Source organism: Hemitrygon akajei, chromosome 15 (assembly GCF_048418815.1).
Source record: "Hemitrygon akajei chromosome 15, sHemAka1.3, whole genome shotgun sequence".
NCBI lineage: Eukaryota > Metazoa > Chordata > Chondrichthyes > Myliobatiformes > Dasyatidae > Hemitrygon > Hemitrygon akajei.
The window spans coordinates 28,691,993-28,716,177 of NC_133138.1; the positions used below are offsets into that span (position 1 = coordinate 28,691,993).

The 24,185-nt window shown below is 39.9% G+C and overlaps 1 long non-coding RNA gene across 1 annotated transcript; it reads left to right on the forward strand.

Moving 5' to 3' along the window:
• The first annotated feature begins 274 nt into the window (after positions 1-274).
• Positions 275-14,876, forward strand: LOC140739572 (uncharacterized). The gene is made up of 3 exons (XR_012101675.1): positions 275-385; positions 7,288-7,413; positions 14,653-14,876. It is a non-coding gene; the product is annotated as an uncharacterized lncRNA (long non-coding RNA).
• Positions 14,877-24,185: the final 9,309 nt, after the last annotated feature.

The window sequence follows — 24,185 nt, forward strand, 5'->3', positions numbered from 1 at the left end:
ACCGTCAACTGCTCATTCATTTCCATAGATGCTGCTGGACCTCCTGAGTCCCTCCAGCACCTTGCATGTGTTTCCCAGGAATAATGCCCTGTCCTTCCTCAAAATACTAGCATGGGATGTTTTAAATCCACAAGATAAGGAAAACAAGAAACAGTTTACCATGATGCCTGAAGGAAGGCAGTACTAGTAGCTCCAGTCTAGATTAGTGTGCTTACTTCTTCAGAATGTGACTTAGAGGCAATAGGTTACAAGCTGACCTGACAACCAGCAGACTATTGTATTGGATTCTCTTTAAATTACTCATATTTTTCATCAGCACGACAAAATGTAAATATGAATATATTGTCTCTTTTCCCAGGTTTTGATACTTCAAGTACCAAAACATGTAAGTCTTTATTTATTTGTAAATACAATATAATTTTCATGTGAGTATTGTTCTCTCAAATCAGTAAAACTGTGACAATCCAGGATCCAGATATTCTGAAATCCTAACTGGTCAAAATCTCGCTCATTCATGCATCCCGAGTGTGAACCAGGATCTGGAAAAGAATATGTCTTCGCAACCATAGTAAGGGTTGAAAGCACTAATTTATTTTATATTCTCTTAAAACACACTGAAAACTTCATTATACTGCTGTGTAACAAGTAAAAGTTATACTAACAGAAGTGTGCTGGGTATCAATAGCAAGTAACACCCAATCATCCAGAAAGCTGCTCGTATGCACTGCAGAAATATCAGGGATACAATATTTGGATAGCAATATTTCATCCATATGGATACATGTATTGAATGATTGGATTAATTCATGCTATTTGATTACAGCATTTAATGACACAGTCATTGATTGTATATGCTTAGTGTTATGTACCCCGTAACTGGGTGTCAGACCAGCAGAGAAAGAAGAATCCGTTGGAGTCTGGTGGTACCAAACTAAAGGTGTTTATTAGTAAACTACACAATACAATATCAAAAATGCAAATATACATATAAAACAAGTTAGCAGTAATAAACCTAAAAGTGTAGGAATAATAATAATCAATAATAAACAAGCTCTATCGATGTCTAGGGGTAAATGAATTGTCATAGGAAATTATAGAGTTCAGTTCATAAATGCTGAAGTAGTTATGGTTGTTGTATTGAAATCGTTGGAGAGAGAGCGAGAGCGAGTGACTTTTGTGACTTTCTTAATCCGTCGTGTCGTTGTGGCCATTCAGTTATGATCCCTCTGGTCTTCAGCTAGACGATTCTTCTGTGGTGAACTCATCACTCTGGCATGAGTGGACACACACACAAATCCCCACCAGCCCTGCTGTAACACTGTGAGCTTTACTGACTGATCTCCTGGTTTGGTCTCTGAAGCCCCACCTTTCTGTGGGTTCACAACACTCAGTCAGTGTCCACTGGTGTGTCTGCAGGGTGTCTCCCCAGACCTGTCTTTTATCCCCACTCACGGGGTCTCAGCTATCTATCAACTCTGAATGACCGTGTCCATCAAATCAGGCCACTCCTGCTATCTCCTGAGGAATGTTAACGAGCAAAGTAAAGTCCTTGTAGTGGAAGGTAAATAATCCAGGAAGAGTCAAAATACAGTAAATCAACAGTCTCTCTCCCCCTCTTATCTGTAGCAGATGTTCTTGCCTGGGCTTTATCTCTCTCTCTCTCATGAGCATCATAGCAACAGCAATAGTTCGTAGTTCTCAGGAAGGGGGTTGGGAATGGTTAACTCTGCATCCCATTGACCATCAGGTTTGTTCATCACTCATAACACCCCCATCCTTCCGGAAATTTTCACTAGAGTGAAAATTAACTAATAAAGCACATTACTGAATTACAGAGTTTAACAAAATACAGAAGTGGTCTTAGCTACAAAAATAATAATACAGATACACTTTCAAATTAACATCGGGATAAACAATCAGCAATTACATTATCACTCCCCTTTACATGTTGTATTTTAATATCGAATTCCTGTAACAACAGACTCCAACTTAATAACCTCCTATTTTTATTTTTCATGTTAGCCAAGAACACCAAAGGGTTGTGATCAGTATAAACAATTAATGGTCTCTGTGCTGCACAGATGTAGAGCTCAAAATGCTGAATTGCCAAGACATATGCTCAGTTAATCAATATGTTTGATTCTGAAAAGTAACCCTTAATAATATTTATCTCATTCACCAATCAGTTCAGATTATATTAGTTTATGGTCAAATACAGTCTACAAGCATGCAGTGTAATTCCTTGGTTGTGTGAAGCTCACAGAGTAGAGCAAGCCCTAAATAACAACTAATGCAGCAGAGTGCAAAAACAACAGTATAGCGAGACAGTGCAGTGAAAGTGAGGTAGTGCAAAAAATATTAAAGTGACAATAACAGAAGAGGTAGAACTTGAGGGTTTAATAGTGTGAACGAGTATGAAATGTGAAAGAGGTGATTGGATCAGTTTTTCACAATAGGTTTGATTCTTTGAGAACTAGGACCTATCTAGCACACGACTGCCCCATCTTTCTGGGGTTGGGACGCTCTGACTCTCCGAAATATGGATAGCTAGGGTGGCCCCTTTAAAGGTTCAGACCCGCCGCGCTAATTGGCAACCATGTTTTGGTGACAGGATTTTAATATTTAAAAAGCAACTGAACTGAGTTTCAGTGTTCAATCATCAGCTGTATTTTGGATTCTCATCTAGTGTCTAGTTTAGAACCCTGTCCTCATCTCAGTCTTGCATCAGGTCTTGATTTTAGTCTCAGATGTTCTAGCACGTGGGTCCTTATCATCCTTGCCTAGGTCTCTCATCACATTAGTCTCAGAAATTCCTTCCTATCCAACAAGTAATTGGGGAAGGTAATAAATGTTTACGGAAGGGATACACGCGGCTCCTGCAAGTGTTTTTTGGATTTTCACTTAAAACACACTTGTTTATTCATGCTTCCAATGAAAGAACATCAACTTAAAACAATAACTTCCACTCTTCATAAATATTGTCCTGAATCACCAGAACTTCCCTTTTTATTAATACCGGATTTTCATGTGGATCTCCTTTTTAAGGCATTTTAAATGCACCTTATAATTTGTTAATTTATTTGCAGTAATATTACTTCATGTGTTTGCATGTGAGCTGTGCCTACTATGCTGTGCAACTTGATTCAGAGGACCAATTCTGATTCCCATTGCCATTCCAACCTGTCAGTCCATGGTCATCACTTCTGCCAAGATTAGGCCACCTTCAGGTTTGAGGAGCAACACCTTATATTCCATCTGGTTAATCTGCAACCTAATGGTATAATATCGATTTCTCCTTCTGGTAAAACAGTTTTTTTCCCTCCCCTCCTCTCTTTTATTCCCCACCCTGGCCTTTTATCTCTTCTCACCTGCCTATCATTCCCGCTGGGTCCCCTCTTCCTTTCTTTTCTCCTATGATTCAGAGCCCACTCCTATTAGATCCCTTCTTCTCCAGCCCTTAACCCTTCCCACCCACTTGGCTTCACTTGTCACATTCTAGCTAGCCTCCTTCCCCGCCCCCACCTATTTATTCTAGCATCTTCCCCCTTCCTTTCATGAATATCAATTTCTCCAGGGAAAAAAAAAATCCTACATCTTTTGCTTTTATTCTATTTCCCACTCTGGCCTCTTATCTCTTCTATCCTGCCTATCATCTTCCACTGGTGCCCTTCCTTCTTCCCCAGCCCTTTACCTTTCCCACCCACTTGGCTTCAGCTATCATCTTTTAGTTAGCTTCCTTCCACTCCTCCTCCTTTTTATTCTGGTGTATTCCCTCTTCTTTTCCAGTTCTGAAGAAGAGGTTTGGCCTGAAACATCGACTGTTTGTTCATTTCCATAGATGCTGCCTGACCTGCTGAGTTACTCCAGCATTTTGTGTGTGTTGCTTTGGTCCAGAGGAATGTTTGTTTGGAGGAATATGGTTGAATGACAATAAACTTGAACTTGAACTTAAACTTGATTTACAACACATACTGACTTTTGCTTGTTATGGGATCTTGATGGGTAAAGATGTAATGCTGAGGCTTTATAAAGCACTGGGGAGGTCTCATTTAGTGTATTGAAAGTCGTTTTGGTCCCCTTATCCCCATGAAAAGGATGTGGAGCTGGTTCAAAGGAGGTTCATGAAAATAATTCCATGATTGAAAGGCTTATCATATGAGGAACATTTGATGGTTCTGGGCCTAAAGTCATTGGAATTCAGAAGAATGGGGGGGGGGGGATCTCATTGAAACCCATTGAATGTTGAAAGGCCTTAATAAAGTGGATGTGGAGAGGATGATGGTTGAGTCTAAGACCAGAAGACACAGCTAAGTATAGAAGGATGTCTATTTATAAAGGAAATGAGGTGGAATTTCTTTGGCCAGAGAGTGGTAAATCTGCAGAATTTGTTGCCATGGGTGGAGGCCAAGTCTTTATGTATATTTAAGGCAAAGGCTGATTGGTTTTTGATTAATCAGGACATAAAGAGACACAGGGACAAGGCAGGAGACTGGGGTTGAGAGTGAAGTGGATCAGCTATGATGAAATGGTGGAGAAGGTTTGATGTGGCAAATGGCCTAATTTTGCTTCTATATATTATTGTTTTATAGTCTTATAACTTGTATATCAAAAAGAAACATCTGCAGATGCCAGAAACCTAATCAAAAGGAATATTGGAAATACTCAGCAGATCAGGCAGCATCCAAGGCAGGGAAACAGCTAATATTTCAGGCCAAAGACCATTCAACAGAACTGAGAAGGAGTTAAAATAAATATGTTAAGCTGGAAGGTGAATGAGTCTCTTATACCATAAAACAGGGGTGACCGTGAGAAAAGCTGGTTCGAGTTGCTGCTCTTGGAGATGTTATCAAAATTCTGAGATTTAATCGGGACTGTAATTCAAACTAACTATAGTTCATATTGGCCTCTTTCAGTTCTATGTTCTTTTTCTGTGTTATCACTCTTTCTTTATTGTTGCTGAGAGTGGGCTGAGGATTTGGGATTTGATGTTCTTGTTGCTGTTTCTGCATATGGGTGATCTGTTAGTATTTGTGTGGGAGGGTGGGGTTGGGGTTTGTGAGGTTTTGTTTCTTTTTGTTTTGTGCGGAGGGAGGGATTCATGTCTTTCTTTCAACTATTTCTATGGTTTTCTGCATTTTATGGATATCTGGAGAAGACTAATCTCAGAGCTGTATTCTGCATATGTACTTTGATGATAAAATGAACCTTTGAAATCAATTTATCTGCTCAGTGAGTAAATGGCACTAATTATAGAGTAAGACATAGTCAACAGAAAGTAGGAGTTGCAAAAGAAAGAACAGGAAGACATGCCTGGCAAGTCATGTTGATCACGGCAAGAAAAGGGGTAAAAAAAATATAAGCAAGTCAGAATATGCAAAGTGCTGGAGGGACTCATATATGGAGAGGAATAAACAGTCAATATTTCGAGCCAAGGTACATCATCAGGACTTGAAAGGAAGGGGAAGAATCCAGAGTAAGTAAGTCGTGGGAGGAGAAGGAGTACAAGCTGGCAGGAGTTAAGGGAAGCCAGGTGAGGGGACAGGTGTGATTGTGAGCGAGAAAGGATTAAGTGAGAAGCTGGGAGGTGATAGATGGAAGAGGTAAAGGGCTGAAAAAGAGGGATCATGATAGGAAAGGACAGTGACCATGGGAGGAGGAGGTGTACCAGAAACGCAAACTAAAGGAACAGCATCCCATTTTCTGTCCAGTTAGTCTACAGTCTGCTGGCATGAACATTGAATTCTCCAATTTCAGCTTAACTGCTTCCATTGTATCACTTTTATCTCTATCTTCCTGATCTACCCAATTCCCTCCATACCTTCACCCTGTTCCGTTACTCTCCTCTGCCCATTCTAATCATCACCCACACATTCCTTCCACAGGATCCCCTCCTCCTTCTTTACCCATCTGTCCTTCCCACCTCCCTCATTTGGTTCCATGCTTCAGTTTCTTTATTGCCTCTCATCATCAGCTCCCAGCGTTTGTCATGATTTCCATTTTCCCTTCTTCCTTCTGTCTATTACCCTTCCTCACTTGGATCCACCTATTACCAGGTAGTTCTTATTTCACTCCTTCTATGCACATTTCTATACTAGGTCTATTCTTCCCTCTACTCTTTCAGTCTAGCTCAGGGTTTCCCAACGTTCTTTATGTCATGGATCCATACTATTGGCTGAGGGGTCCAGGGACTGCAGAGAACTTTCGGTCTTGATAAATGGTCTTGACATGAATTGTGTTGACAATTGCCTTTCTCCCAGTACAGATTCTGTCTGGCCCATTGAGTTCCTCTAGCATCTTATTTGTTGCTCCTGACAATTTATAAGATGATAAGATATAGGAGCAGAATTAGGCCATTCAGCCCATTGGGTATGCTCTGCCATTCCATTCCATCATGGTTATTGTTATGAGCAGAGAGACAACATCTGCCGGAAGTAAATTCCTTGTATGTGCATAGGTACTTGGCGATTAAAGTCTGATTCTGATTCTGATGGCTGATTTTTAACCTCCCCCTCCCCTTCAGCTTTCTCCTGCCTTCTCCCCATAACTTTTGACAATCTTTCTAATCAAGAATGTATTGACCTCTGCTTTAACTATCCCCAATGACCAGGCTTCCACAACGATCTGTAGCATTGAAGTTCACAGATTCACCACACCTGGCAGAAGAAATTTCTCTTCTTCTTTGTTCTAAAAGGATGTCCTATCATTCTGGGGATGTGCTCTTGGGTCCCCCACTTGAGGAAAAATCCTCTCCAGAGCCACTTGATCGAGGCCTTTCAATATTGGATAAATTTTAATGAGATTCCCCACCCCCCCCCATGTATTCTTCTGAACTCCACTGAGTACAAGTCCAGGACCATCAAATACTCTTCATACATTACTCTTTTTATTCCCAGGATCATTCCCATGAAACTCCTCTGGATCCTCTCCACAGCCTTTCTTAGATAAGAGGCTCAAAACTGTTCAGAATACTCCAAGTGTGGTCTGACCAAAGCTATGTTTTACCCTACGGAATACATAAAGTCTTCTCTGCTCTCCTGCAGATTTATGAATGTCTTTTCTCACTTTGCCAGTTCTAATGAAGGAGCTTTAAGCTGAAATGTTAACTTTGTCTCTCTTCCCACAAATGCAGCCTGAACAGTTGAGTATTTCCAGCAATTCCTGTTTTAAATTTTGATGAAATATTTTATTTGTTTGTATGATTAAATCATTTGAGTAATCCTCATAAAATAGATGGAAGCCTAGTTGATAATTTTCTAACAGAAACATTTTATTTATCCTTCTCCCCAGTCTAATGATTGCATGAGTACTTCAATTGATATATTTTCTAAGGCGATAAAAAGCAAGAACAACAAAATACCCCTGAATATTAAAGACATCATACTCACGAACTTAGAGGCATTGAAGATGAACGAAGTAAGTATTTGACATGATCCTTCAAGTGTCATTAAACATTGGACAATGAAAGGAATGAGTCTAGAAATTGGAATACACTCTTTTTGATGTGTTTAAACAATATTACATGCTTGTGCTAAAGCTGAATTGGGACCCTTCAAAAGTGCACAATTAGTGTCGTATAGAACAGAAGCAAGCTCTTTAGCCCATCATCTTTATGCTGATCATTGTACTAATCTGCACCAATCTCATTAACATTCATTACACCCTTGGCCTTCCATGCCTTGGCAGTACAAGCTATTGACCAGATGCTGCTTAAATTGTGTAAGAAAATCTGCCTCCGCCACCCTTTCAGACAGCAATTCCACACTCCAACTACCTTAGAACCCCATTAAACTCCCCACTTTCACCTTCAGGGTGGAGCAGCAAGAGTGTGTCACAACGAAGCAGGTTCACGGGTTTGATAAGTGAGACAGAAGATACTGATTATGAATAAGCACACAAGTCATTTTTTTATGAACAGTAAAACATTTGACCAAACATCCAAGCCACCCAAAGACACACAATCTATGATACTAAACATTCAATAACACTTCAAACTCAACAGGTACCTCATTAAGTCTCCCCAACTCCAAAACTAAACATTCAACAAACAGATACTTAGCTAAATGTGCATGAGGCCTGCCCACCTCCAACTATATCTGCAGCATTCTTTCCCAATGGTTCTTAAGTACTGGTCGAGACTTCAGGGTGAAGCTGAGTGCCCGGAGACAAAGTAAAGCACCTAAAACTGGACACCAGTACCCTGGCACACAAGGCAACCAATGGCAAAGAGCTGCTGAATTCTTGAAATGCGCCAGTTGATGACTAGCACAGTAGAAGTGGCTTTCAGCCAACAAGTAAAATCCTTCACTTTGCAGAGTGAAATCCGAGCATTAGTGGGAACCATTAAAAACCAGCAAGTTTTGTTGCATGTGCATTTCACTTGAGCCAATAAGGAGAAGTTAAGTTTAAGCAAAGTGGCCATTGTGGGAACAGCCCATTGTTTGTGTGAGCAGAGTTAGAGTGGGGAGCTGGCTCATTGGCTTAAGAGGCTTTGGAGACAGGCACAGTTGAGTATCAGGTAAGAACTGCTTTTTAAATTACATAGTATTAGTTTTATATAACTAAAAAGATACAAAAATACAAGAAATTAAATAAAATAGGGATGCAGGATCAAATTATGTGTTGTAGCTGTATGATGTAGGAGCTGGTGCACCCATTGTGGTTCCTGGTAACTATATCTGCAGCAAGTGTCAGCTGTTTGAAGAACTCGGGCTCAAAGTAATGATCTGCAATTAATCAGAGTGGGAAGAATTACCTAGACACTGTGTTTCAGAGGCAGTCAGACTTGTTAGATTAATGGCTTCAAATTCAGTGTGTGGTCAGGGGCAAGTGCATGTAAGCAACTGAGGCAGGTAGGGGGATCCCAATGTTGTTCTGGAGGACTTTGAGTTTCCCAAACAGAGCTAAGATGGTATCCTGATGAAGGATCTCGGCCCAAAACATAGACTCTTTACTCTTTTCCATAGATGCTCCCTGGCCACTGAGTTCCTCCAGCATTTTGTGTGTGTTCCTCGGATTGTGACCCCTGCAGTGACGAGGGTGAGGGCTCAAGGAAGTATAAGCAATTGAACTGTAGCACTGTGGTTCAGGGAGCCAATCAAGTTCTAGGAGAAAAGAAAGCTGCAGCTCTAAACGGGAATAATATAATCAGGAGAATAGACACAACTCTGTCAGCCAGCTGTTGTGGTCCATGTGGTAACCAATAACATAGGAAGGACATGGAAAGATGTTCATCTGAGGGAATTGAAGCAACTACAGACAAAATCAAAACAAAAAAACCAAGAATGTAATAATCTTTAGATTGGTGGAGCCATGTGCAAATTTGCACAGTGTTAATAAGGGTAGAGAGCGGAAAGATTGGTGTTTCAGAAGTGGGTTTGAATTTGTGGAATATTGGCACCAATATTGGGGAAGAAGGGGGCTGTTCCAATGTGGTGGGCTCTACCTGAACAATGCTGGGACTAGGGTCTTGGCAAATTGCATAACTAGGTCTGTGGATAAGGCTTTAAACTAAATTGTAAGGTGTGGAATTCAACAGTTTGGAAAAGTAAGGATAAAGGAAAAGGGAAAGAGAGTGAAGGAGAGGTTACAGAAGTCTCCAGAATAAAAGAAAAATTCAAAGTTTAGAAAGAGATAGGAATTTAACTTCTGGTAACATTGAGACAAAGTTGAAAAGGTGATGAATACAGGACTGAAGGTGTTATACTTGAATGCACACAGTTTAAATAGTAAGGTAGTTGATTTTGTAGTGCAGTTATGACACGGTAAACAACACTGACTCATGGCTGAAAGAAGATAAAAGCTGGGAGCTTAACATCCAGTGATAAGCATCATATCAAAAGGACAGGCAGAGCAAAATCTGTTGGTAAAAATGAAGTGAAATAATTATATCAACAAAGTGAAATGACAGAAGATGTAGAGTCCTTATAGGCAGTGTTAAGAATAGGAGATAGAAAAAGGCATGTAAAAAGGGCAATATTACATGGGGGATTTCAATATGCAGCTAGATTAGGAGAATGAGATTGGCACTGGATCCCAAGAGAAAGAATTTGTAGAATGCCTACTAGATGTTTTTTTAGAGCAGCTTGTGGTTGAGATCACTAGAGAAGAGGCAATTCTGGATGGGTGTTGTGTAATGAACCAGATTTGATGAGGGAGCCTATGGTAAAGGAACCCTTTGGAGGCAGTGATCATAAAATGATAGAATTTACCCTGCAGTTTGAGAGGGAGAAGATAAAACAAGATGTGTCAATATTACAGTGGAATAAAGGTAACTACTAAGGAATGAGAAAGGAGTTGGCCAAAGTTGATGGGAGGGGACACTAACAGGGATGATGGCAAAGTCTCAATGGTCGGGTGTTTGGGGAGCAATTATGCAAGAGGTAGGATCAGTTCATCACAAAGAAGAGGATGCACTCTAAAGGGAGGATGGGACAACTGTCAGGGGAAGCCAAAGACAGCATAAAAGCAAAAGGGATATCATACAACATAGCCAGAAATAGTGGGAATCTAGAGGACTGTGATGCTTCTAAAAGAAAATGCAACTAAAAAGACACTAAGGAGATAAAAAGATTAAATATGAAGGTAAGCTAGACAATAGGCAATTTTTTTTGGGATATAATAAAGAGTTAACCAAGATTGGATATTGGACCACTGGAAAATTACGCTGGAGTGGTAGTAACAAGTGACAAAGAAATGGTGGACAAACACAATAAGTATTTTGCGTCAGTCTTCACTGTGGAAGACACCAGCAGTATGCCAGAATTTTCAGAGTAACAGGAGGCAAAAGAGAGTACAGTTATCACTAAGGAGAAAGCACTTGGGAAGCTGAAAGGTCTGTAGGGAGATTAGTCACCTGGACCCGATGGACTATACCTCAGGGTTCTGAAAGATGCAGCTGAAGATTTTAGAGGTATTAATGGTGATCTTCCAAGAATTACTAAATTCTGGAATGGTTCCCGAAGGTTGAAAAATTGCAAATGACACTTCACTATTTATAAACAGAGGGAAGCAAAAGATAGGAAATTTAGGCTCATTAGTTTGACTTCACAAAATGCTAGAGTCTATTAGTAAGCATGGGGTTTCTGTGTATTTGGAGGCACATGATAAAAGAACCTGAAGTGAGCATAGTTTCCTTAAGAGAAAATCTTGCCTTGTATTTTGAGGCTGTGCCCTTTGATCTAAGACTCCACCACCATTGGAAGCATCCTCTCAATGTCCATTCTATTTGAGTCTTTCAATTTTCATTGAAGATCCCTTCTTCTTTTTCTAAACTTTTTTTCTACAGGACTTGAATATAACTCATATCATTAGCATATTTACAGATGTCATCAAAATTGCTGATTCAGTGGAAAGTGAAGAAAGTTTTCATAACATAAGTTATGTTAACATAACTGGGAAAATTAGCAAAGGAATGGCAGATGAAATTTAACTTGGACAAGTGGAAAATGATGCATTTTGGGAAGCATCAGGACAGGACATTTAATGTGAATGGCAGGCCCTTTGAGTGTTGTAGAACAGTGATAGGATACAATTACATAGTTTGATGCCTTCTTGATCACTTTGTCTACCAGTATTAATAAGATAGATAGATAGATAGATACTTTATTCATCCCCATGGGGAAATTCAACTTTTTTCCAATGTCCCATACACTTGTTGTAGCAAAACTAATTACATACAATACTTAGTAAAAAAATATGATATGCATCTAAATCACTATCTCAAAAAGCATTAATAATAGCCTCACGTCTTAATAAGCTGGTAAGGAAGGCGGGCTCTGTCGTGGGCAAAGTACTGGAGAGTTTAACATCGGTAGCTGAGCGAAGGGCGCTGAGTAGGCTACGGTCAATTATGGATAACTCTGAACATCCTCTACATAGCACCATCCAGAGACAGAGAAGCAGTTTCAGCAACAGGTTACTATCGATGCAATGCTCCTCAGACAGGATGAAGAGGTCAATACTCCCCAATGCCATTAGGCTTTACAATTCTACCGCCAGGACTTAAGAACTTTTTAAAAGCTATTATTAATGCTTTTTGAGATAGTGATTTAGATGCATATCATATTTTTTTACTGAGTTAAGTATTGAATGTAATTAGTTTTGCTACAACAAGTGTATGGGACATTGGAAAAAAGTTGAATTTCCCCATGGGGATGAATAAAGTATCTATCCATCTATCTATCTATCTATCTATCTTATTAATACTGATAGACAAAGTGATCAAGAAGGCATCTGGCGCACATTCCTTCATCTGTCAGAGTATTACATACCGGACTTTATTCCCTGGCGTACAGGTCAAAGAGGGGAAACTTGGTAGAAGTGTACAAGCTTATGAGGAGTGCAGGTATAGTAAATGCAAGCAGGCTTTTTCCACTGAGGCTGGGTGAGCCTAGAACTAGAGATCATAGGTTTAGGTGAAAGCTGAAATATTTAAGGGGAATATAGGAGAGAACTTCTTCACACAGAGGGTTGTGAGAGTGTGGAATGAGCCGCTAGTGGAAGTGGTGGATGTGGGCTTGATTTCAACATTTAATCGAGGTTTGGATAAGTACATGAATGGGAGGGATATGGAGGACTATGATCTAGATGCAAGCCGATAAGACTAGGCAGAATAATAGTTTGGCATGGACTAGATGGGCAGAGGGCTTGTTCCTGTGCTCTAGTGTTCAATGACTCTTTGCCTCTAGATCGAATTTCTTGTTACAGCTATGCATGATGATATGAGATCTCATTTGGAATAATCTGTGCATTTCTGGTGATCACAATACAGGAAGAATGAGTTTAAGCTAGAGAGAGCAAAAAACACAAATCAAAGCAAAGTTCCCAGGACTAGATGGCTTGAGTTAGAAGGATAGACTGGATATGTTGGGGATGTTTTTTCTGGAGTGAAGAAGAATGAAGAAGAATGAGGATTTTATAAACCATATAGAGATTAATAAAATCATAAGGGACATAGATTGGACAGGTAACCACAGATCAATTTCCCAGGGTAGGGGTGTCTGAAATTGAAGGTTTAAGATGAAAGGTGAAATATTTAAAGTTCTTCACCCAGAAGGTGATAGGTATATGGAATGAACTGCCAGAAGAAGTATTACAGGCAAGTACAGTTACAAGGTCTAAAAGATATTTGGGTAGGTACAAGGATTGGAAAAATTTAGAGAAACATGGACGAAATACAGACATACGGGACAATCTGAGGTAGCTTGTTTGGTCAAAAGGACTTACTTCCGTGCTGCATAATACAATAGCTTGATAAAATAATCCGGATATCATCAGACTTCTCTCTCTGTTCTTCAATGCTGACACATCCACACAGTCATACACATACACATAAAAATGTAAATACACAGGCAGACACAGAAGCAAATGCACACAAACACACCTCCCCACTATTTAGAACATCCTCAAGGTAGCACCTATCATTAAGGACCCTCACCATACAGAACACGCCCTCTTCTCTTTCCTACCATCAGGAAGGAGATAAAGAATTCTGAAGAGCCACATTCAATGATTCTAGAACAGCTTCTCCCCCTCCATCATTAGATTTCTGCATGGTCTATGAACCCATGAAAACTATGTCATTACTCGTTCTTTTGCATTATGTCTTTGCACTGAACTCCTGTCAAAAAACAATAAACCTCACATCATGTATATGACTATGATAATAAACCTGATTCTGATTTTGACACAAGGAAACTTAAACATATCCACACCTTGTGCTATGCATCAAACATATACTTGGATTGTTATTCACCTCAAGGCCTGACTTATTCCCACTGCAATTCCCCACTCAAAGATCAAACTTATAAGTAAAATTAGAGATAGCATTTCAAATTATATTACATTTGCTTGAGGTTCAGTAAATAAAATTATGAAGGGTATAGGTGGGATTTTCAACTGAGGTCATGGGTTAAGGTTGAAAGGTGAAATGTTTAAGGGAAATCTGAATGGGAGCTTCAGAAGACAGTGAATGTGTGGGACAAGTTGTCCACAAGAAATGATGGATATGAGTTCGATTTCAACATTTAAGGGAAATTTGGATAAATATATGGATGGTAGGCATATGGACGGCTATGGTCTGGCTGCATGTTGCTGGGATTAGGCAGAGTAATAGTTTGGCATGGAATAGATAGGCTAAAGGGACTGTTTCTGATTTCATGACTCTGTATTATCTAGCGAGACAAAAACCCCCATGATAAGGGAGAAGGTTAACTAAGTGATAGTGATTCTTTCTGACACAGTGCTTTTCCAAACTACAGCAGAAGCTTCAATATTAGCAACTGAACGATGATAGTCTCCAATATGCTTTTTTGGAGAGAACTTGGATATGAGTCTAAGCTAGAGCTCACAGTTATGTTCCTCGCATATTTGTGGCAGCCTGATACCTGCCATTTTCTGGACCTGGATGTTCCACTTTATTTTGTGAAGGCTTCAGATGTACATTGCTTGTTTTCTCACATTAGGTATGAAACCAAAAGTAAACCATACACATTTTCCATGCATCCACACAGAAAATTCCCAATCCCATTCTGGAAATGTTTGTTATTACACATTTTACTTTGTGTTGTTTTGATCTTTGATTGCATTATGCTAAGTTAAATATTGTTTATGCATTGCAATGTCTAGACAATTATCTAGGTGTCTCCTCTATAGGAAGAAGACTCTATCGCTGTGTACTGCAGGAAAACTGAAAGAGTGCTTGCATCTACATACCTGAAGAAATTTAAGAGATTTCTGAGAATGATATTAAGGACTAGAAAATGAATAAAGAAAATTGCTTCTGAAAGTAAACAGACACAATTGTTCATAAATGAATGTAACCACCGCCAAAGCCTGTGATACGTTGGAAAAATCACTGGATTTAATATTATTTTGTTTTATTTAGTTTAGGAATTGAGAGAGAAGTTATCGATCATAATATTTGTTGCATATTTTATATAATCATTTATTTATTAAAGCTATGTTGTTAAAACTCATACTGTGCTGTAATGTCATAGACTCTTTTTGACCAATCAACTGACAGATAAGAATGAGTTTAGAGTCTCCTAAGATTTTCTCTGTTCAATTACATTCAAGAAAAACATCTAAACCACCACTTAGACCAACAAACATGTCATCCATTCATCTTGCAGAATGTTAAAAGTATGAAGATGTGCTAGAAATTTCAAAATGAAACACTTTCTTCCAGTACGATGCTTTGCTAATATTTTGCATCACTGAGAATTTCCTTTTCCATCCAAATTCTTTGAAATTATGATGGAAATCCCAGGCTTGCATCAACATTGTGTGAATGCCAATACACCTCCACGTCCCTATGGCCAATAAGTGACATCAGTATTGTTCATCTGTCCAAAAATAGAAGGCAGGAAGTTTGTTAATACCCTGTGAGTCATTTGGTGAGTCTTGTTTGTCACGTTGGAGGTTGTATTCTCAAGCTCTCCTCTTATCTTTCATTTGAATAAGACATTTATTTGATCTTCTATTGTCTAGAGAGTTTCCAGGGCAATATCAAAACGAGAGAATGTTTTTCAGTAGCTGTTCTTCCTCAACTAACACAATAAAAAATGAACAACCAGACAATCATCTCATTGCTCCATGCTGGAAATTGCTAGGACCATTTTCCCTAAATAGCAGTATTTACACTTCAAAACTGGGTGGTACAGTAGCCTCGTGGTTAAGCACAATCCTTTACATTACCAGTGACCAGGGTTCAATTCTCATGTCCTCTGTAAGGAGTTTCTACTTCTTCCCCGTAACTGTGTAAGTTTCCTCCAGGTGCTCTGGTTTCCTCCTATAGTCCAAAGACGTACCAGTTGGTAGGTTAATTGGTCATTGTAAACTGTCCCATGATTAGACTAGGTTTAAATCAGGGGTTGCTGGCTGGAGCAGCTCGAAGGGCTGGAAGAGCCTATTCCACTCAATAGGTACATAAAGCATTAACTTGGATTATTTTGTGCTATCTTGAAAAGCATTATATAAATTTCCATTCACAAAGTTGTCATTATCCATTTCAGTTATCAGGTAATAACAGATCATCTTTCTCCATGAGATGTTTATCTGCTCGCACATCTAGATATATGTTAAGATCACAAACTTCTGTGGGTTTTGGTCGAAAACATTAACTGTTTATTTTGTACTTTATTTATTTTGAGATACAACGTGGGACTGGATCTTCTGGCCCAGTGAGCTGCACCTACCAACAACCCACCTATTTAACCCTAGCCTAATCACAGGACAATTCACAATAACCAATTAAGCCAGTAACCAGTTCATCTTCACACAGTGGGAGGAAACCAGAGCACCCGGAGGTTTACAGGAAGAATGTACACACACCTTACAGTGTCACACAGGTATAACAGAGCAGCAAGGACTTCTTGGGCCAGAAGTGCCTGTTTCTGTGCTGCAGCTCTAAAGACAAATGAAACAATCAAGATGTCCATCTGAGCTAGTCCTACCCGCCCACGTTTCACCCATCCCCTTGGAACCTTTCTTAACCGCTTTGTTTCTGTGAGGGTCACTGGTGAACTTAAATGCTGGAATCACAGAGACTTTGACAATTAAAATAAAACTTAAGATTTATCACAGAACTTAAGAAAAAACTAACAAGAGCTCAGGCAAACTGCAGAATCTTGACAAATTGAAATCATGCACGATACACTGAAGAACTCAGTATGAGTTTCAGCTGACAAGGAACCCTTCTGGTTGTCCTTGTGACCCAGCAGAGAGAGGTTGGCATGTATACACCTTGGCGGACATAGGAATTCTGGACATAGAAAATCTTGTGCTAATTAAATTATTCTAAATTAGTGAAAAGTGATAAACACAAAGAGAGCTTAACAATCCCCGTGATCCCAAATGAGACACCTGCAATACAGACTGAAAACCCATAGACATAACAAGTAAACTATCTGAGGACAAAGCATACCCATGCGGTGATGCTGAGAAAGAAGTCCACATATTAACTGACAAAGTAAAATCTCTTCTTAAGAATATACCCTGGGTGTGAAAGATTCCAAGAGGAGCAGGCGTGATGTTGGGATGCGACATCTGGCAGCATTGCTGGTTTTCCATGGTGCAATCCTCTTGTGTTAATCAGAGCTTCCCTCAGAGATTCAGAGCTTTCCCTTAGCAGAAAACATAAGGTTGATGCACCATCAATAACTCTCGGAGACGGGAGGCGAACGATAGGCTTTTATTAGCTGCAAAAGTGACCACAACATCTTGGAGACTGAGGGAGGAGCAGGGCCTCCAATCGCCTTTATACAGGGGTCTGTGGGAGGAGCCACAGGAGCAGTCAGCAGAGGGCATGTCCAAACAGGTATACACATAGTTTACCACATTCACCCCCCCCCCTTTGTTTTAAAAGAGAGTCCCCATGGGGCGAAGTTTCTCACAAGTATATTGACGGGTCAAGTCTATCAGGCGGTCAAATCTGTCGCTGCGATCTACGTAGCACCGGTGGTGATTGCAGTGGTGACGGTGGTTGTGCTGGCTCCGGCCTGACTTGAGGTGCCAGCCCGTTAGGCATCAGTGATCCCTCATGCGTGTGTGTATGGGAGTGTCGTGAGGAGTCTGCGTAGGGCGTGGTGTGGGCGTGGGCCTCGGCTGAGAGGGGAGTGTGCGCGGGGTCTCGTGGGTATATATATATATATATATATATATATACATCGGTGGGTACGGGGTTCATAGTCACCGTGGAGTGTTCGGGGTAGGGGTCTGGTGCTCCTGCGGGTGCCATGTCGCGGATGGAGACCGTGTCTTCCCGCCCATCAGGTAAGACCACATAGGCATACTGGGGGTTCGCATGAAGTAGGTGAACCCTCTCGACCATTGGGGAGTATTTATTGCTCCTCGCATGTTTCCGGAGCAGCACTGGCCCTGGGGACGTCAGCCAAGCCGGTAGGGTGGTCCCAGTGGCAGACTTCCTGGGAAAAGAAAAAAGTCGCTCATGAGGGGTGGCATTGGTGGACGTGCATACCTGGGAGTGGATAGAGTGGAGTGCCTCTGGGAGGACCTCCTGCCAGCGAGAGACTGGCAGTCCCTTTGACCTAAGGGCTAAGAGTGTGGCCTTCCACACTGTGGCATTCTCCCTCTCCACCTGTCCATTCCCCCGGGGATTATAGCTCATGGTCCTACTAGTAGCAATGCCCCTAGCCAGCAGGTACTGGCACAGCTCGTCACTCATAAACGAGGACCCTCTATCACTGTGGATATAGCAGGGATATCTGAACAGAGTGAAGAGCTGGCACAGGGCTTTTATGACGGACGTGTCATTGAAGTCCACCTCCCCCACCAAATTTCCGATGTCCGTATTGGTCGCTGGTCAAAAGTCTTTTTGACTTTATGTGAGCTAATGAGGAGCCAGCAACACAGATAATTGTCTTTGTTCTACTGACATCATGTTTTCAGGAATATGGCATTCAAAAGATTCAAAGGTTCATTTATTTATCAAAGTATACAACTCTAAATTTTTTCTTCTCCTGATAGCCAATACAGACATCGGAAATTTGGAGGGGGAGGCGGACTTCAATGAGGTTTCCTGCCCAAGGAGCAAGAGGCAGCAGCTGGTCCTGGTGGTAATAATGAGCTTTGAGTAGTGACCAGTTGGTGTTTAGAGTAAACTAGTGGAAGGCAGGAACAAGCACAGTGGCCTTAGCTTTTCGAGGCTTCATCGAAGAGAGGCTTCACTCAGAGAAAGCAAACAAAAGAAAAATTCAAGTTACTTTCTTCCTTTGCTTCTTTATATCTGTTCAGCGAGGACAGTAGAAATGCCAGGCAGGTTAGTTGAATGCTCATTGTGTGGGAAGGCAGGGAGTCCTCCGGTGTTCCTGACAACTATAACTGCGAGAAATGTATCTGGCTGCAGCTTCTAACAAACCACATTTAGTGGGAGCTGAAACTGGATGAACTCCAGATTGTTTGGGATGCTGAGAGGGTGATATATAGAGAAGTAGTTATGCCCAAGGTAAGGACAGAGGAAACTGGTGACAGTTGGGAAGGGGAAAAGGGTTGAGGAGTCAGTGCAGAGTACCCTTGTGACTATCCCCTCAACAACAGGTATGTTATTTTGGATAATATCGGCGAGGATGACCTAACAGAGGAAAATCACAGTGGTCAGGTCTCGGGCATTGAATCTGCCTCTGTGTCTCAGGAGACAAGAGGAAAGAAGAGGTACACTGTGATGATTCTTTAGTTATTGAAAGAGACAGAATGTTGTGTGGGCAAGATCAATATTTCCATATGGTATCTTGCTTCCCGGGTGCCAGGGCCCAGGACATCTCTGATCAAGTTCTCAGCATTCTTAAGTGGGATGGTGAGCAGCCAGAATTTGTGGTCCATGTAGGTACCAATGACATGAGTAGAACAGGTGATGACGTTCTGCAAAGGGAGTTCAGGGAGTTAGGTGCTAAGTGAAAGGGCAGGACTTCCAAGGTTTGCCTTGTGCTAGTGAGGCCAAAACTAGGAAGATTATACAGTTGAAGATGTGGCTAAGGAGTTGGTGTAGGAGGGTGGGCATAAGATTTTTGGATCATTGGGCTCTCTTCCAGGGAATGTGGGACCTGTACAGAAGGGACAGTTTGCACCTGAACTCAAAGGGGATTAATATTCAAGTAGGAAGGTTTGTTAATGCTGCACGGTGGGGTTTAAACTAGAGTTGCGGGGGGTGGGAACCAGAGTGCTAGAACAGTTAGTGGAGAAGTTGTGGAGGCAGATGTCGGTAAGAGCTCAGATAAAGTCAGGAATCAAAAGTTTGAGCATGTTGCAACTAGTGTCCTGAGTTGCCTATATTTCAATGCAAGAAGTATTGTAGGAAAGGCAGATAGTACTGCTGAAGCGGGGTAGCTGGTTTGCAAACAGAGGCAATGTGTAGTTAAGAGAAGTTGTTGATAGAGCAAAATTGCAGTCAACAAGATAAGTTGCAACAGAAAAGGTGGAAAAAAATTGAATTGCCTTGAATTGACTTTATTATTTACATCCTTCATATACATGAGGAGTAAAAATCTTTACATTATGACTCCATCTAAATAAGCAATGTGCAATTACAGTAATTAAAAAATATTATGTATAATAGGATAGTTAATATAACATAGAAATACAATCACGTCAGCATGAATTAAGCAGTCTGATGGCCTGGTGGAAGAAGCTGTCCTGGAGCCTGTTGGTCCTGGCTTTTATGCTGCGGTACCGTTTCCTGGATGGTAGCAGCTGGAACAGTTTGTGGTTAGGGTGACTCGGGTCCCCAGTGATCCTTCAGGCCCTTTTTACACACCTGACTTTATAAATGTGGAAAGGGTGAAAGCAGGACTGAAGGTACTGTATCTGAATGTGTGCAGTATGGAATAAGGTAGACAAACTTCCAGCACAGTTGCAGAATGGCAGGTATGATGTTGTGGGCATCTCTGAATCATGGCTGAAAGAAAATTATAGCTGGGAGCTTAATGTTCAAGGATACAGGTTGTATCAAAAAGACAGGCAGGAAGGCAAAAGGGGTGGCATTGTTCTATTGGTAAAAAATGAACTCAAATCATTAGAAAGATGTGACATAGAGTTGAAAGGTATTGAATCATTGTGGATAGAGTTAAAGAACTGCAAGGGTAAAAAGACCCTGATGGAATTTGGATAGAGACCCCCAAAGAGTAGTAAGGATGAGGCCTACAAATTACAATGGGAGACTCAAAAATACATCCCAAAAGGGCAAAGTTACAATAGTCATAGGGGACATCAATATGCAGGAAGATTGTGAAAATCAGGTTGGTGCTGGATTACAGGAGGGGGAATTTCTAGAGTGCCTACACAATGGCTTTTTAGAGCAGCTTGTGGTTCAGCCCACCTGGTAATCAACTATTCTGGATTGGATGTTGTGCAATGAAACAAGACTGATGAGAGAATTTCAGGTAAAATAACCTTAGGAACAAGAAAACATGATATGATTGAATTCATTCTGAAATTTGAGAAAGTGAAGCTAAAGTCAGATGTATCAATATTACAGTGGAATGTAGGGAATTACAGAGAGAGGAGTTGGCCAGAATTGATTGGAATAGAACACTGGACTACCCATACTGATATGTAACGATCAGATAGGTTTTATTCGACAACGCCAGACACAAGACAATATACGAAGGACACTTCACATTATGGATCATATACAAAAAAAAAAATCAAAGCAATAGCGATAAGCTTGGACGCTGAAAAGGTATTTGATTTGGTTAATTGGAATTTTCTTTACAGAGTTTTACATAGATTTGGTTTCCAAGACACAATTATTAAAACTATACAGACACTATATGACAATCCTACTGCAAGGATTAAAATCAATGGATATTTATCAAATTGTCTTACCCTAGAAAGGGGTACGAGACAGGGTTTTGCATGGTCACCACTACTCTTCATGTTATATCTGGAACCATTAGCTCAATACATCAGACAAAATGAAGATATCAGGGGAATTACTATTAAAGGGATGGAGCATAAATTGGTTTGTTATGTGGATGACATTTTGATCTATCTCGGGCAACCAATATACTCTTTACCTAAATTGATGCAATCCTTTGAACAATATGGTCAATTATCAGGATTCAAGATCAACATAGATAAAACCCAATTACTTTCATATTACTATAGCTCACCAAGAAAATTGAAAGTAGATATCCCTGGGCATGGCAAACAGAGTCTTTCAAATATTTGGGCATCATTATGCCAAAAGATTTGGCAAAATTATCAGAATGTAATTATCAGCCCTTATATAAAAAAATTAAGGAAGATGTGGCAAGATGGAACCTGATTCATTTTTTCAGTCTCAGTTCAAGGATTGAGTCTATTAAAATGAATATACTGCCCAGACTGTTATATCTCTTTCAGTAGAGATTAATCAAAATCAATTCAATGAACGGAACAAGATGCTATCAAGGTATATTTGGCAGGGTAAAAGGCCTAGAGTTCTTCTCAAAACTTTGCAATTAGCAAAGGAAAAAGGGGGATGGGGCCTACTATCTCTTAGAGATTATTATTTTGCAGCACAGTTCAGAGCTGTGATATGTTGGTGCAACCCATCATATGACGCTCAATGGAAAAACTTTGAGGAGCGGGTACTTCCCATCCCCATAGAATCAATTTTGGCTGATAACAACCTGCAAAGGTACATAAATACTATTGATAACCCATGGGTGAAATTGACTTTTAAAATATGGAAAACTACTATAAAAGAATATAATCTAGAGGGAGATATTGCAATTCTTAAATGGTGTACATATGACTCGGATTTTACATCAAATAAATTGGATGCTAGATTTAAGGACTGGACAGCTAAAGGAATAACAGTTCTTTGCAACATAATGAAAGAAGGAACACTGTTCAGTTTTGAAATGCTTAAAGAGAAACACTTATTAGAAAAACAAGATTTTTATTGATATTTACAGATGCGACAATATGTTAATAAGATGTTTAAAAATTTAACCAAGGCAAGTACATGCTTGATAGAGCTCTTTAGAAAAGCATATAGTTCAGATAATGGTAGTAGAATCATTTCAAGCATGTATAAGGGGTGGTCAAATCTTAAAACACATTTGACTTCATACATCGAAACAAAATGGGAGAAGGAAGGAGAGATAATTATATCTGAGGAAGAATGGACAACAATATGGAGGTATCAATGGAAGTGTACCAGTTCACAGAAATGGAGGGAGTTTGAATGGAAAAACTTGATAAGATATTTTATTACACCCTCTCAGAAATCCCATTATGATAGTAACCTCCCTGTTTGCTGGAGAAATTGTGGAAATCAAAATGCAAATCATTATCATATTTTTTGGGACTGCCCTGTTATCAAAGACTATTGGAGGGGGATACACAATGCCCTACAAGACATCTTTAAATGTGAAATACCATTAGAAAGTAAGACCATATATTTTGGATATATACCTCAAGAATGGTTGAAAAGAGATAAATATTTAATGAACATACTGTTGGTGGCTGGTAAAAAGACTCTTACTAGGAAATGGTTATCACAGGAGAGCCCAACTTTAAAGACGTGGATGGAAATTACAATGGACATTTACAGAATGGAGAAGATAACAGCATTTGTTAATCATAAGCTGGAACAATTTGATTCATACTGGGAAAAATGGTTTACCTACATAATGCCTCATAAGCCTGATTTTATTGTCATCAATCAATGAATCTGTTGTAAAAAAAAAGATCACTCCCTACTTGTACATAGTTCTTTCCTTTTGCTTGTTTTTTTCTTTCCACTCTTTTCTGTAAGTGTATACCTCAGATAAATACTTTGTGGAGATTTGATTTATATATGATTATATGATATATATGTACAATGTCTGAAATACATCTTATGGAAATGTTTGTTTGATGATGAACTTCAATAAAAAATAATTTACAAAAAAGAACACTGGCAGGGATGATGGCAGAGCAGCAATGACTAGAAATTCTGGAAGCAATTCGGAAGACACAGAATATATATATCCCAAAATGAAAGAAGTATTCTAAAGGAAAGATGACACAAACTTGGCTAACAAGAGAAGTAAAAGCTATCATAAAAGCCAAAGAGAAGGCATATAATATAACAAAAGTTAATGGGAAATAAGAAGATAGGGAAAATTTTAAAAACCAACAGAAAGCAACTGATTCCATTTATTAAAGAAGGTATCAAAAGTTTATTCAGATACATAAAGTTTGAAAGAGAGGCAAGAGTAGATATTGGTCTGGTGGAAAGCGATGCTAGAATTGTTGTGAAGGGGGGGCAACAAAATGGGGGATGAACTGAAATCTGGAATGGTTCCAGAAGACTTGAAAATTTAAACCGTCATGTCACTCTTCAAGAAGAGAGAAAGACAGAATAAATAAAATTATACTGTAGGTCTAATCTCAGTGGTTGGGAAGATGTTGAAGTCAACTGTTAAGGATGTGGCTTCAGGGACTTGGAGGGACTTGATAAAATAGGCCATAGTCAGCAAAGATTCCTCAAGGGAAATTCTTGCCTGCCAAATTTGTTGGAATTGTTTAAAGAAACAACAAGCAGGAGAGACAAAGGAAAATCAGTTGACGTTGTATACTTAGATTTTCAGAAGCATTTCACAAGGTGCCACACATGAGGCTACTAACAAGATACAAGCCCAGGGTATTAATGGAAAGATTCTAGCATGGATAAAGGTGGCTGCTTGGCAGAAGGCAAA